This window comes from Mirounga angustirostris, unplaced genomic scaffold (genome assembly GCF_029215605.1).
Source record: "Mirounga angustirostris isolate CCGP_5_RB_7025 unplaced genomic scaffold, mMirAng1.0.hap1 SCAF_6, whole genome shotgun sequence".
Lineage (NCBI taxonomy): Eukaryota > Metazoa > Chordata > Mammalia > Carnivora > Phocidae > Mirounga > Mirounga angustirostris.
The window spans coordinates 34597140-34609515 of NW_026991714.1; the positions used below are offsets into that span (position 1 = coordinate 34597140).

A 12376-nucleotide genomic window follows, 5' to 3' on the forward strand; every position below is an offset into this window, starting at 1 on the left:
CCCAGCTAGATCGCCCTGAAGAGACCGTGTGCTATGGCTTTTCTTCCAGGGGCTGGTGTCCCTGGTCACCGCCGCTGCGGAGCTGCTTGTCTCTAAACTGACAACTCCAATTTCATCAGCCCAACGAGGACCCCAAAGGGGCACTTGATGGGTGTCACTCTGGATGTCACACTGGACAATGCCCAAACACCCACTGAACCCCTGAGCGGAAGGAAGTCTTGAAAAGATCTGACATTGAAAATGCTACCCTGGGGGTAGGATATTAAAGTCTAGGGGCCCCTGGCACCATTGCGAATGGGTCTTATGGCCCAAGCTCCTCCTCTCTTTTGCTTCTACTTTTTTCTTTTTTTGCTTCTTCTCCCTTTGTTGTTTCTTTTTGCGTGTGTGTCTCATTTTTCTCCCGTGATGAACTGCACCATCCCCCCGACACACACATTCCCTCCATCCTAAGCCCATGTGATACCTCATATGCAGCTATGTTTATGCCGCATGCCTAAAAGAGGATAGAAGCGCTAATAATGCTTCTGATTGTGACTTAGAAACACAAGAGCTCCTCCCTGCCTTCCTGAAAAGAGCCTTCAATACTGACAGCTCCCTTTGTGAGAAGAACAAAGACGGCCCATGTGGTGGGCCTGTGGGAGCAAAGAGAACAGTTACAGAAAAGACTGGAGAGAGAAAGTGATGAAACCAGACTTCACTGCAACCAAAGGAAGGCAGGCTCAAAACCAAAAGAGAGAAAGAGATGCCGTGGAGGCCAAACAGGGGACAGGCTACAGGCTGAGCAGGGACCTGCAGAGAGGGCTTTGGGCAGAGGAAAAGCTACGGGCACCAACTCCAAGTTTGCTTGTGTCCCAGTGGTGCTTCTTACAATGATAAACACCTTCGTCCCTCACAAAACTCGGGAGTTGGGCTACAAGCCACATGATGGGCTTAGAGTTTACCATAGACTGATGCCTAACAACAAAGAGGAGGGGAGCAGGATTTAAGGGGACAGTGGCTGGATTTTGAGTTTCAGGGAACTGATACCACAGGGGAAGGTCCTTTGACTAATTATAAATACAGGGAGGCAATGATCAGCCATCAGTGGGCCATCTTACTGTATGTGTGCTTTGCCCATTATGATTGATGATCTTTCTCCTGCTGCTAACTATGCCTTCCATCACCACCCCCATCCACACACACACTTGTGTCCCCCTGGGTACCTTTTTATCCAGGGATGGCTATCATCTATGTGCCTGCCTTTGAATGTGCTGAATGACCAAGTCTTCAGATGAGCAAGGGCGGGGGATATTGCAGAGGAAGCTCAAGCACCGAGGGCCTGCCATGCCCACACCCTTCTTCAGGAAAACTGACCCTGTGAATGAGCAACTGGTCTCTCATCGGGCGATCTGGCTGCCAAAGAGCCCGGCTCAAGTGCTCCGCACACCAAGAATGATAAGGACTAACTGAACAATGAGATCTTCTCTCAGGGAGTTTCTTTGTGAGCCTTACTGGAGACAAAGGAGAAGGAAAAGAGAAAGAGAAAAAATAAGGAGAAGGGTCTTTGAGTAACTAACAGGGAAGATTTAGTGTAGGATTACAACTCCTTCATCAAATCACCGGGCTTCCCTCCTCTAATTGGGACTCCGAGCCCGGGCTATTTCTGGCGCTGGCGCAGCTCCAAGAAGGCAGCGGCATTTTCCACCAGCGGCGGCGGCGGCGGCGGAGCCAGGCCGGGCCTCAGCGCCCAGCACCTTCGCTCCCCGCAGCCCCGAGCGCGCACCGCAGGCCGGCGGCCGAGCTCGCGCATCCCAGCCATCGCTCGTCCACCTGCTCCAGAGGGGAGGGAAGATGAGCGAGCAGAGCTCGAAGTCCACCCAGCCCTTGGCCTCCAAGCAGGACAAGGACGGCCTGAGAAGCGGGGGCGGAGCAGGCCGCGCAAGCAGCCTCCGAAGGAACCCAGCGAAGTGCCAACACCCAGGAGACCTCGGGCCGACCAAAGGGAAGCAAAAACAAGGGTGCTGCCAAGACCCGGAAAGCTACCACCACTCCAGGGAGGAAACCAAGGGGCAGACCCAAAAAACTGGAGAAGGAGGAAGAAGAGAGCAGCTCGCAGGAGTCCTCCGAGGAGGAGCAGTGACCGCGCAGCCCGCTCGGTCGCCGCCGAGGAGCAGTTTCCCTCTGGGGCTGGACGGCGCCCTCCGCTCCCCCCCACCCCCCACCCCCCCGGCTCACGCACCACCGTCACCCACCTGCGCCCTCACCACCATACTGCACAGCCCACCACCCCTGCGGGCCCCAAGGCCCGAATGGGGAGCAGTTTCCTTTGGTTTCCAGCGAGCCCTCACCCACACGCACACTAGCCAACTGCCCACCTCGCCGCACCCTGCCCCTTCTGCGTCCCCATGCTCCGTGGTGGGGACGTTGCTGACTGGGCTCTTGGTTTGGGGGGGGGATCCCTTCTTCTCCATTCTTCCCTCTGGCTTCCCACTAAGGGGCCTGGGAGGGCTCCCCTGGCCTTAAAAGGGGCCCATGCCCCGTCTCTCGTTCTGATCTGCCCCACTCCACAGCACTGGCAACAGTAGGCATAGCCAATGGGAGGCGGCGTTCGGCCCTAGGATGCCCCCCCCCCCCCGAGCGGCCTGTGTCTCACGAGGTGCGGCTCACACCCACTTTCCTTCCCTCCCCCCTTGCCTGGTCCTTGCTGTAGGTCAGACAGCCCCCTTTGCGCACAGGAAGGAAGGCAGGAGGGGTCTGAGCCCCCTACTCTAAATGGACTCCAGCCCACCTCCCCCCCGCCCTGGAATCTATTGCTGTGAGAGAAATGTAGCCCCCCTTTCTCCAGGTGAGGTCCAGGAGGCCCAGGTTCCCTGCGCCGGCCTCCTAAGGTGGGCTGGAGCCACTGCCCAACCCCATCTGCTTCCACCGTAGGCCTCAGTTTCCCCTTTTCTCACATGGGGCACTAATAACAAGGAGCTAGCCTTGCCCACTCCCACCCTTCTGCTCCTCCCCACCCCCCCCAAGGTTCTGGTTCCATTTTTTCCTCTGTTCACAAACTACCTCTGGACAGTTGCGGTTTTTTTCGTTCAATGTTTCCATTCTTAGAAATCCGTCATTGCTGCTGTGACCAGCGCCAAATGTTCATCCTCATTGCCGCCTCCTGTTCTGCCCACGTTCCCCTCCTCCGAGATGCTCTTAGGGAAAGGGGCCCGGGGCAGAGCAGGCTGGGTTACGGACCACCCCAGTCCCAGGGAAGGTGGGGCCCTGCCCCTAGGATGCTGCAGCAGAGTGGAGGGGGGGGCTGTATTGACCACAGAGGGTGTAGGGGCCACCTTCTCCCCCGGGTTCTGCCGGGGAGGAGGGAGCCATTATTTGTCCCAGCCTGGGGCCCCCCCATCTGGTTTCCTATTTGCAATTACTGGAATTAAAAAAAAATACCTTTTCTGGAAAAAAAAAAAAATTCACCAAGCTTCCACTGGACTCCTAGAGTTGGAGCCTTTGTCAGTGCTGATTCCTCTGCCTGGAGTACCTTTCTCTCATTTGCCTGGCAATGTCCCCTCATGTCCAAAGCATATTGAACCTGAAAAATCAGGAGGGGTGCCAGAAGAAGCACCTAGAGGACACTCCTGGAATAACTGGTTCCTGGAAAAGTCTAGAAGGATAAAGAGAAGGCAATGCCTAACCTGGATACAAGAGCTCCTAAAGAATCATCCCCAGTTCCTGCACACTGGTAGTGGATAGGTCTCCTGAGCTTGGCACTTCATCCCAACTATGCCAGAGGAGGCTCTGCTTTGACCTACCCTCTCCCAAGGTCAGGGTGCAGTCACTGATTGGCATCCTAGTTGCAGAAACAGCTGAACCCCAATCTAAACAAGCTCCAATCTTGCTTCTCATTTTTTTAAACAATGCAGACAAACCAGTTTCAGATAAGAAAGAAGTAACAATAAAGGAGGGGGCATCTAACTGAGACAAAACAGTTGGTTTAACAATTTTTCCTGGGTTTAATCTTGGGAGACAGAGTGCTAAGATGGAAATACTTGGGTTTTATTGTCAGACAAACCCAGCCCTTCTGTGAAGCCTTGGACAAACACCGTAACCTATCTGAGCCCAGTTTCCTTAAGTGAAATGCATATATGAATATCTGTACCACAGAAGTATGAGGAATAAATGTGATAATATGTGTAGAAAACCTTGAGCATATTTGGCTGTAAATAAATGTTAGCTTTGTGTGCTAATATATTGAGCTGTTAAAATAGATCCCTGCCACCCTCTAGTTCCCCCTTTCCTGTTCCTCTTTCTAGCAGGGAATTGTCCTTGAATTTCTTCATTCAAAGGAGATTTATCGAGAGCCCACTACGTGACGGACGCCATGCTAGGTGCCGGGAATATTGTGGTATATAAAATATACAAAACATTATTTCCTTGGAACCACAGACACTGAAAAGCAAAACGTGACCAACCTTCAAAAGAAAAACAAAACAAACAAACAAAAAAAACCCCAGAAAGTGTAATGGATTTGCTTTCAAAAGCCCAAGTCCCCAATAAGAGAAAGGATTTGAGTCTAGATACAATGCTCTGGCAGAAACAATGGGGGAAGGCTGGTTTCCAGGCTGAAAAGAGACTGTTTGGGCAAGAAATTGGGGAGACAAAGACAGATGGGGGCGCAGTGCAGCCTTCTTTGTTCCAGGGAGACTGCGGCACTCCAGGCAGACATGGCTACAGGGTCCACAGGGGACATTTTGCCAACTGGCCACCTGCATGGACGTTTTGTTTGGGCTTCAGTATTGTCCCACACTTCATTTGAAAAAAGGATTAGGGTTTGAAACACTTAAGAGGTACTTGGATCTACCTCTTATTTTATAGATGAGGAATTTGAGGCTGAGAACAGTGCTGTAACTTAGCGAATTCACATAGTAAGAGAGTGGGTCATGGTGTGCATAACCTAGATGTAGATGGTACTGACCATGGGAGGCCAGGCTCAGAAAGATGCATAAAAACCACTTGGGGGTGGGGGGGGTCGGGGGGGGGGTAAGGTTATAAAATGTGGATTCCCAGGCCCCAATCTAAGGGCTTTTGATTCAATCGGTCTGTAATAGAGCCAGAGGAAACTGCATTTAATAGGCACCCCGGAGTGATTCTGATGCAGATGGTCTGAGGACTAATTGCCACCCTAGGCCTCTCTAGTGCTAATTTGTATGGAAACCCACAACCTCTGAGATGTAATAAGGTGGCATTAGTTCCATAAAATCCCTGGCTAGTGCAGCTCCCTTCCATAGGTACGAGCCGAACCTCTTCAGCTGAGTTATGGCGTGTATTTGCATAAATTACCATGAGAGACTTGTTAATATTTCCTAGATATCTTTTTTCACTGCTCCATTAGACAGGCTTTGTGCTTTTGTTTGGGGCTGAATGTCAGCCAATTGGAATCCACAACTGTGATGGCATAGAACTTGAGGTGGTAATTTATTCTCCTCATGGAGCCCTGGTGTCACCTATCTGTTCTAAGAAATGCTATCTGAAATCAGTTGAATTTTATCATGCAAATTATAGGAAGTGTTATCATTATAAGCAGCAGGAGGTTCCTGATTTGCTATCATTTACGAGGTAAATGAGTTCAACCTGTTAGGGATAGGGGATGAGTTTGGGAAGTAGATGGGAAGGGGCAATGAGGGAAGAGATTCTACCATGGGTTGAGGCCCCCGGGGTTTTGTGCCTTCAGTAAAATGAGGCTTCCAAAAGATGCTTGGATTTGCTTGATAGAAAAGACTCAAAAAGTTGCTTTTTGGAGAGGAGGCATGCGAGAGAAGGGAAAGGGCATGAGGTAGTTACACCCGGTGCTTTCAGCAAAGTGGAAATGCACCGTTAGAGAAGCTTGGCTTCAGTAGAGTCAGGAGAAGTCAGGACCTTGAGATAATCAAGTCCAACTGCCTCATTTTGCAGGGAAGGAGGCTGAAGCCTGCAGTGGAGAAATCACACGTTCAAAGTCAAGTAAGTAATTTGAGCATAAAAACCACACCTCCGGATGCCCAAGCCTGCAGTGTTCTGTGCCCTCTGGCTTTCAGTCTCTCTTGGACTCTCCACGCCAGCACCATAGTATTAGAGCTCTTGTGTTCACCCTGCTTCCTAGGTGCCTAATCACAACCACATTCCTCTAATCCATTTCTATTTCTTTTCTTGAATCAAACCTTACCTCCATTCTCTTCCATCTCTACTAAAATAATGAACGGAAGCTGGAAAATCCTTCCTTCCAAAGTGGTGTGGTCCACCCACCTCATTCTCAGCTTGTTTCTCCTCTGGGATCTTCTCTGTCCACCGCTTTCCATCTGTCCATCACCATCTTTTCTGTACTCCTGGAGTCCAAGATAGCACATTTAGATAGTTCACCACCATGCAGTGTAATCTGGGTTGGGAAGAATTGCATTGAGCATTCCTGCTTGGCTGTGTTCTCCTCCCAAGGTAATTGCAAATAAAAGGAAGTGTAAAGGAAACCATGATATTTTAACCTTTGATATTGAAATTTCAGCCACAATTACAGCAAGCACATTTGAAACATCTCTAGGAAGAGCTGCTTCTTAATGACTTCCCTCAGGCTGCTTTGGCAAGGAATGCAGAATGTATTTTCTATTCAGCCAATTCTGTGTGTCGTCCTAAAGGTGAGTGAACAACAGCAAGGGACAGTGGGGGGTGGGGGAGGAGGAAACACAGTGAAAGACACAGAGACTGTAAAGAACAAGATGGATAAAAAATGAGTTGTAAGATCCTCAAGCAAATGCACAGAGGAAAGCAGAAATTAAACCATGGAGTTTGGAGTAGAAGCATTGAAAGCAGCTGGTAGGGAACTAACTGACCAGAATGATCAGTGATCTGGGAGTTAGAACACCTAGATTCTCATCCCTGTTCACCAACAATTATCCATTTAAACTTGGATAATCCATTACAGCTCTCTGGCCTCTGTGTCCCATTCTATAAACTGAAATGTAGAAGTGAATGATCTCTATCATCGTATAATTCTAAATGACCTTAGATCTATGGGAGTCATTGGCAACAGGCCTGTACTAACACTAGGATTTCTGGAAGAGACACAGCCCCTGTGGTGGCTAAAGATTTCAGGAAACAGGCCAAAAGAAAGAGAGGATCATTAATAACCAAGAGCAAGCAGGGCAATGCTGGATAGTCAGATGACAGGGACAAGAAGAGAACAGGGGAGGGAAGGGTGTGCTGGTTTCATATCTCAGCCTCTCTCAGAAACAATCCATATCCTTGCTCAAGAAAAGTGAGAAGGTCACCGTTCGCCTGAATAGCAAGGTGATAGAGCACATGGGGCCAGGCTTCACCCAAGACCTGAATTACAGTGATCAGGATCCATCTGAACTAGACCAATTACTTCAGTCCCCCACGTCTGTCATTCCCTATTTTTAGGTTTGATAACAGTGATCAGAATTTTCCTTTAGATGGCACCATGTCTTTTCCCCCTGAAGAATTTTGAGCCCAGTTGGCAAATGGGAAAGGAATACTTATTTCGGGAGTGCCCCAGGGCTGCAAGGCCATGGGGGGCAGGGGGAGGGTTAGGGAGGTGGCAGAATTAGAAAGGGGTTGCTAATGACAGGGATTAAGATCTTCTCTCATCCCAAGCCTGGAAGCCACTTTTAATTCTAAATTCCTGGGTTGATTAAAAATATATATATATTAATGGGATCCACAAAGCATCTGGGGGATCTTTCCTCCCAGTCTAGCTCCATTTGTGACTGTATCATAACAGAGGAATGAGAGAATCTCTTTTTTTTAATTATAAGCAGAGAAAATCAAGTCAAGACCTGTATTTTTCCTTGAAGCCTTAATATTTATTATGCAGTAAGCCTTAGAACTGAAAGTCAAGAGTTTCTGAGAATAACTTGTTGAGTGGTACAAAACTATGTACTAATCCCATGATTAATTTTCAGTGGGCTGACTCTTCTCTGTCAGTGACCAAACCCTAGTGTGTTTTGACAGTTCCAAAGCTGCAATCATTTGGTTACCTTCCTACTTCCTTGTTCCTCATACATTCTGTCAAACATTTGGCTCAGGAAGTTTAATCTCTGGACTAAGATGAGAATGTGTTGTATGTCTACAAGGATCCAGCTGGGTTTTGAGGTTGTAATACATTTAATTACTGGGAAAACACCACTCAAAATAAAGGAAGTGATATAGATGAGGTCCTTTGCCTCCCACCAACACCTTCTTGACCAGACAGACTAAAGTCAGGAGCCCAGGGAAGCTAGCCTGCAAGTGAACCTTGGTGCTTTGTTTCTCTGATGCTCTTCATGCACGGGAGGCATCAGTGCCTAGTAGCCATCCGCTGGCTGCCGTGTTTGACAGTATCTCAGACACACATCCTGAACATGGGCCGTCCCTGGAAAAGCTTCAGCACTTCATCCTGTCACTGTAAAGCATCCATGCACAGCCAGGCTACAGGCGGACCCGATGTTCTCAGGGAATGGCTGTCAGTCATCAATAATCCTACAGCCAGCAAGATTACACACTGAGCCAGCGTGCAGATGGGCTTGAGCGGAAGTGGGAGAGGACTGGGACTGTAAAGCGCACCACCTGCACAGCCAGCATGAGATTCTCTTGTGCTTTGAGGAGTTTCAGATGGAAAAGATTTCCAAGATGGTGTCCTTCCAGGCAGTTCGCTACTGTCATCCTTGGAAGGGGTCACCTCCATGGTGTCTGAGATATAACCTGCTATGGTTGATCAGGTCATCACTTTGAGGAAAATATCCAGAGGCTCCTTAAAATAGTCAGTGATTCATCCACCCATGTAACCTTTAGTGAACTACTATTATAGGCATAGCATGGACAATATAAAGTTGAGTTTGGAATAATGTGTCTCATGAAAGATCAAACTTCATATCTTTGGCCATCAAAATAAAGACACTATTGTTCAGGATGTGGGTAACTGTCCTGAAGCCATCACTCTGTTCTCTCTTGATATTCTCTGGCCCATCCCTCCCTACAAACTCCTTTGCTTTGAATAATTGGAGGCCTATATTAAACTATTTCGTGAAGTATGCTATTTCCCTGATATGCTGGCACACAAAATATCTTAACCCAACACATCCATGGGGATATGTCATAATGTTATTAGCACCATTCATAGATAATGTATCAGTAAGTAAATAAATTTAAGTGACAATAGCTAATCCCCAGCTACAGCTCTGGGTCTTCTGCATCCTAGTCCAGCACCGGAGTCCTCTTCCCACACCTCCTGTGACCGTAGGACTTGCTCGTTGCCTGTTTGTCTCTAGCAGGATCAGTGAGTCAAGCGCTTAGCTGGTCAAGGGCGCCTAAGGAACAGCCTGGGCTGGTGGCTGTGTCCTCTATCACAGGACTAAATACACCCTAAGAAAGGAATTCATGGCTCTTGAGAAAGTTCCTAACATCCACAGAAAATGTGAATCAAAGATGTTGGCAGTTTCTTCACAGGGAATTGTTTTCAGCAAACTAGGTATCTTGAACTTATCAGGTAACAACACAGGAAGGGACACAGAAGTGACTCTGAACAACCCCTTGTGAAACATGTATCCTGAAAGCTGTCCAGGAGCTAAAACTTCTCAAGGTTATCACGTCTGTTTTTCTTGTCTCTGTCATCTTCGATTTGAGATAGAGGGCATTTATGACGGCCTAACCTTTTGGTCTCCTAAGATTTGTGTTTGACATTTGACAGAAGGGTAGTTAAAAAAAAAAAAGAAAGAAAGAAAGAAAAAAATGGGTGCATATATTTCCAGAGCTGTGAACTTTTCACCAGGGTTTAGTCCCTGGCGTGGTGGTGAAGTAGGTGAGGTTTACGCTGGGACTCTCCACCTGCATTTTGCTGCTTCCGCCCTTGGAGTCTTTTGTGTTTATTTCCTGACTCCTTTTCTCAGCCAGGAGCAATCATGTCACATCCCACTACTCTTCCCCCTGACACACACATTCCTAGGCCTATATTATAAGGAGGAGATTGTGTAATACAGGAGTCAAGAGTATTTCTATTTTAAAGAGGTTATCCAAGAATGTATCTACAAAGCTGAGCACTACCTGGATGGGAAGGAGAAATCTTGATGCCAAGGGAGTGCTGGGGAATTTTTCCATGCCTCCTCCTCTCCCTCCTGCCCCATCCTTGTCTACTGCAGGCATGGGGGTATGGCTGGTCATGCCCTTCAATCTCAAGATTGATGTGACAATACCTACAGATACATTTTCACTTACGCAGGGATACCGGAACCAAGAGTATGTTGGGACCACTGTGGTTTTTCATGATTGCCTGTGAGTTGTCCCATGGTTTGAGGCAAAGGCTCACCTCACACAGGACCTCAAAGGAAAGACTCTTTACTCATATTGTTGAATTGTGTTTTAGATGCCAACTTACTTAAGAAACCTGGGATGGCTGGAGGAGAGGCAAGGAGAGTTTGAAGGGAGTGGGGAATAATATTCCCAAGGAAAGATGAAAATATTTATCCTAACCAAGGGATTTCTAAAGGGCCTAATGATGGGCTTTAAATATATGAAGGTGTACTATGCACAGAGCAGTGACCATCTGCTCCCCACTCCTCCCTCATCTGCAATCGTACAGCACAGATTGTCTGTAACATTCTTTCACCCATTCATCATGTCCTGCCTCATGACTTGCCTTCTATGGTTATCTGGAAAAGCCATTTAACTTTATCACAAGCTTCTCTCTCTTCTTTCCAATTAAGGCCCTCACTCCAGAGAGTAGGAACGAGTTGCTACTCATCTTTCTACCTCTTTCAGTTCTGAGCACCAGACTTCACGCATACTAGACACTCAAAAATCACAATAAGTATGATTTTCGATTTGGTGATTGATACTGAGGGGAAGAAAGATAAACTCTACTATCAGGGATCTAGGTTAGAGATCCTAGAGATCCTAGAGATCTTGACTGAAATGAATTTGGGAGGCAGTATGATGAGAAAGTAGTACTCTGAGGAGTAGAGTACATTGGTACTCTACAAGCTTGAGTATAAATGCAAAACAACCATGTTCCAGCTATATCATCTTAGTCAAATACTTAAATTCTAAGCCTCAGTTTCCCTACCCATAAAATGGAGAACTGCTCAACAATTATGTGAGGTTAATGTGCAGCCCAAAGGAGCTACATAATCACATGGACTTTTGAGTCAAAAATTGTATTTGAACCATGGTTCTGTTCCTGAGGAATGGTGGGACCTCCAGCATGTTACTGTTCGAACTTAGCCTCAGTTTCTTGATAAGAACACCTCCTCTACAGGATTGTTGTACATATTAAATGAGTTGACATCTGTAAAATGCTTAGCACAGTCCAGGACACAGTAGGTGTTCAATAAATATGAAATATTATTAGGTTCTTTTCATAGGAATTCCTCTTCTCTCTGGGACAAAGCCTTAAAAAGAAGAAGATAATCTCATCCTTTTTCTTCATCTCTCTGCATATCTCTCTCACTAAGAGCAAGAGGGTGGATGATACTGCCTCTTTCAGACTGAGGTAAAGTAAACTCTCAGCTGCTATAAAAGTGCCTTGAAGTAGATCATCAAAGAGACATTGGAGAATTCTGTTGCACAGCCAGAAGTAGCTAAGAGTAAAATCTAGGTCTGGCTAGTCTGGTATAGACTGTTACAGAAATTACAAACTGGTTATAGAGCATCTGTTATATCCACTGGAATAGTCCCCATTTTGTATGGTTGTTTTTTTTTTTTAATGTAATACATCCTGCTTGCATCTGAGACTATGGAATTAATGGCTTTGGTTTGGGTTTCTTTTTCTTTGGCCCAGCATAATATCTTGGAAAAAATAGGCACTTGATTATTATTTCATAAAAGTGTGAAGGATTTTATGGCCTGTGGGACAGAGTTGATCCTCCCTTAGAACAGAGGCACATGACCAGATATGAGAGATAAGGCAGGTCCACAGACAGACGTATAGACAGAAAAACCAAAACTAATACAGAGAAAAAGAAATGGCATCAGAGGAAAAGCTAAAGGTTGGAATAGAGACAGAGAAAGAGAGACACATAGAGGGAAAGTAGTTACTGCTTATCTTGGAAGGTATGGAATCCCCTTCTAAATGGAAGGGCCGAGACACCTGGCTGGTTCAGTCGGAGGAGCTGAGCATACGATTCTTGGTCTTGAGGTGGTACATTCAAGCCCCACACTGGGTGTAGAGATTACTAAAAAAAAAAAAAAAAAAAAACAACCAGATAAATTTTCAGTGGAGGGGCCCTCTCCCTGGAAATCTCATTTGTCTTCTCATTTCATTGCTGAAATGTTTTTAAGCAATACCTTTCCTTTGAGTTAGTCCCGATATCTCACCTGCACATACCCTTCTGAGACAGAAAATAGGAACTTTGTGGCTACTTTCGAGTCTTTGCTTGAAGCCCATTAG

The 12376-nt window shown here is 46.9% G+C and overlaps 1 pseudogene; it reads left to right on the forward strand.

Annotated features, from left to right (window-relative positions):
• Positions 1-1625: 1625 nt before the first annotated feature.
• On the forward strand, positions 1626-2122 carry LOC123845372 (high mobility group protein HMG-I/HMG-Y-like; annotated as a pseudogene).
• Positions 2123-12376: the final 10254 nt, after the last annotated feature.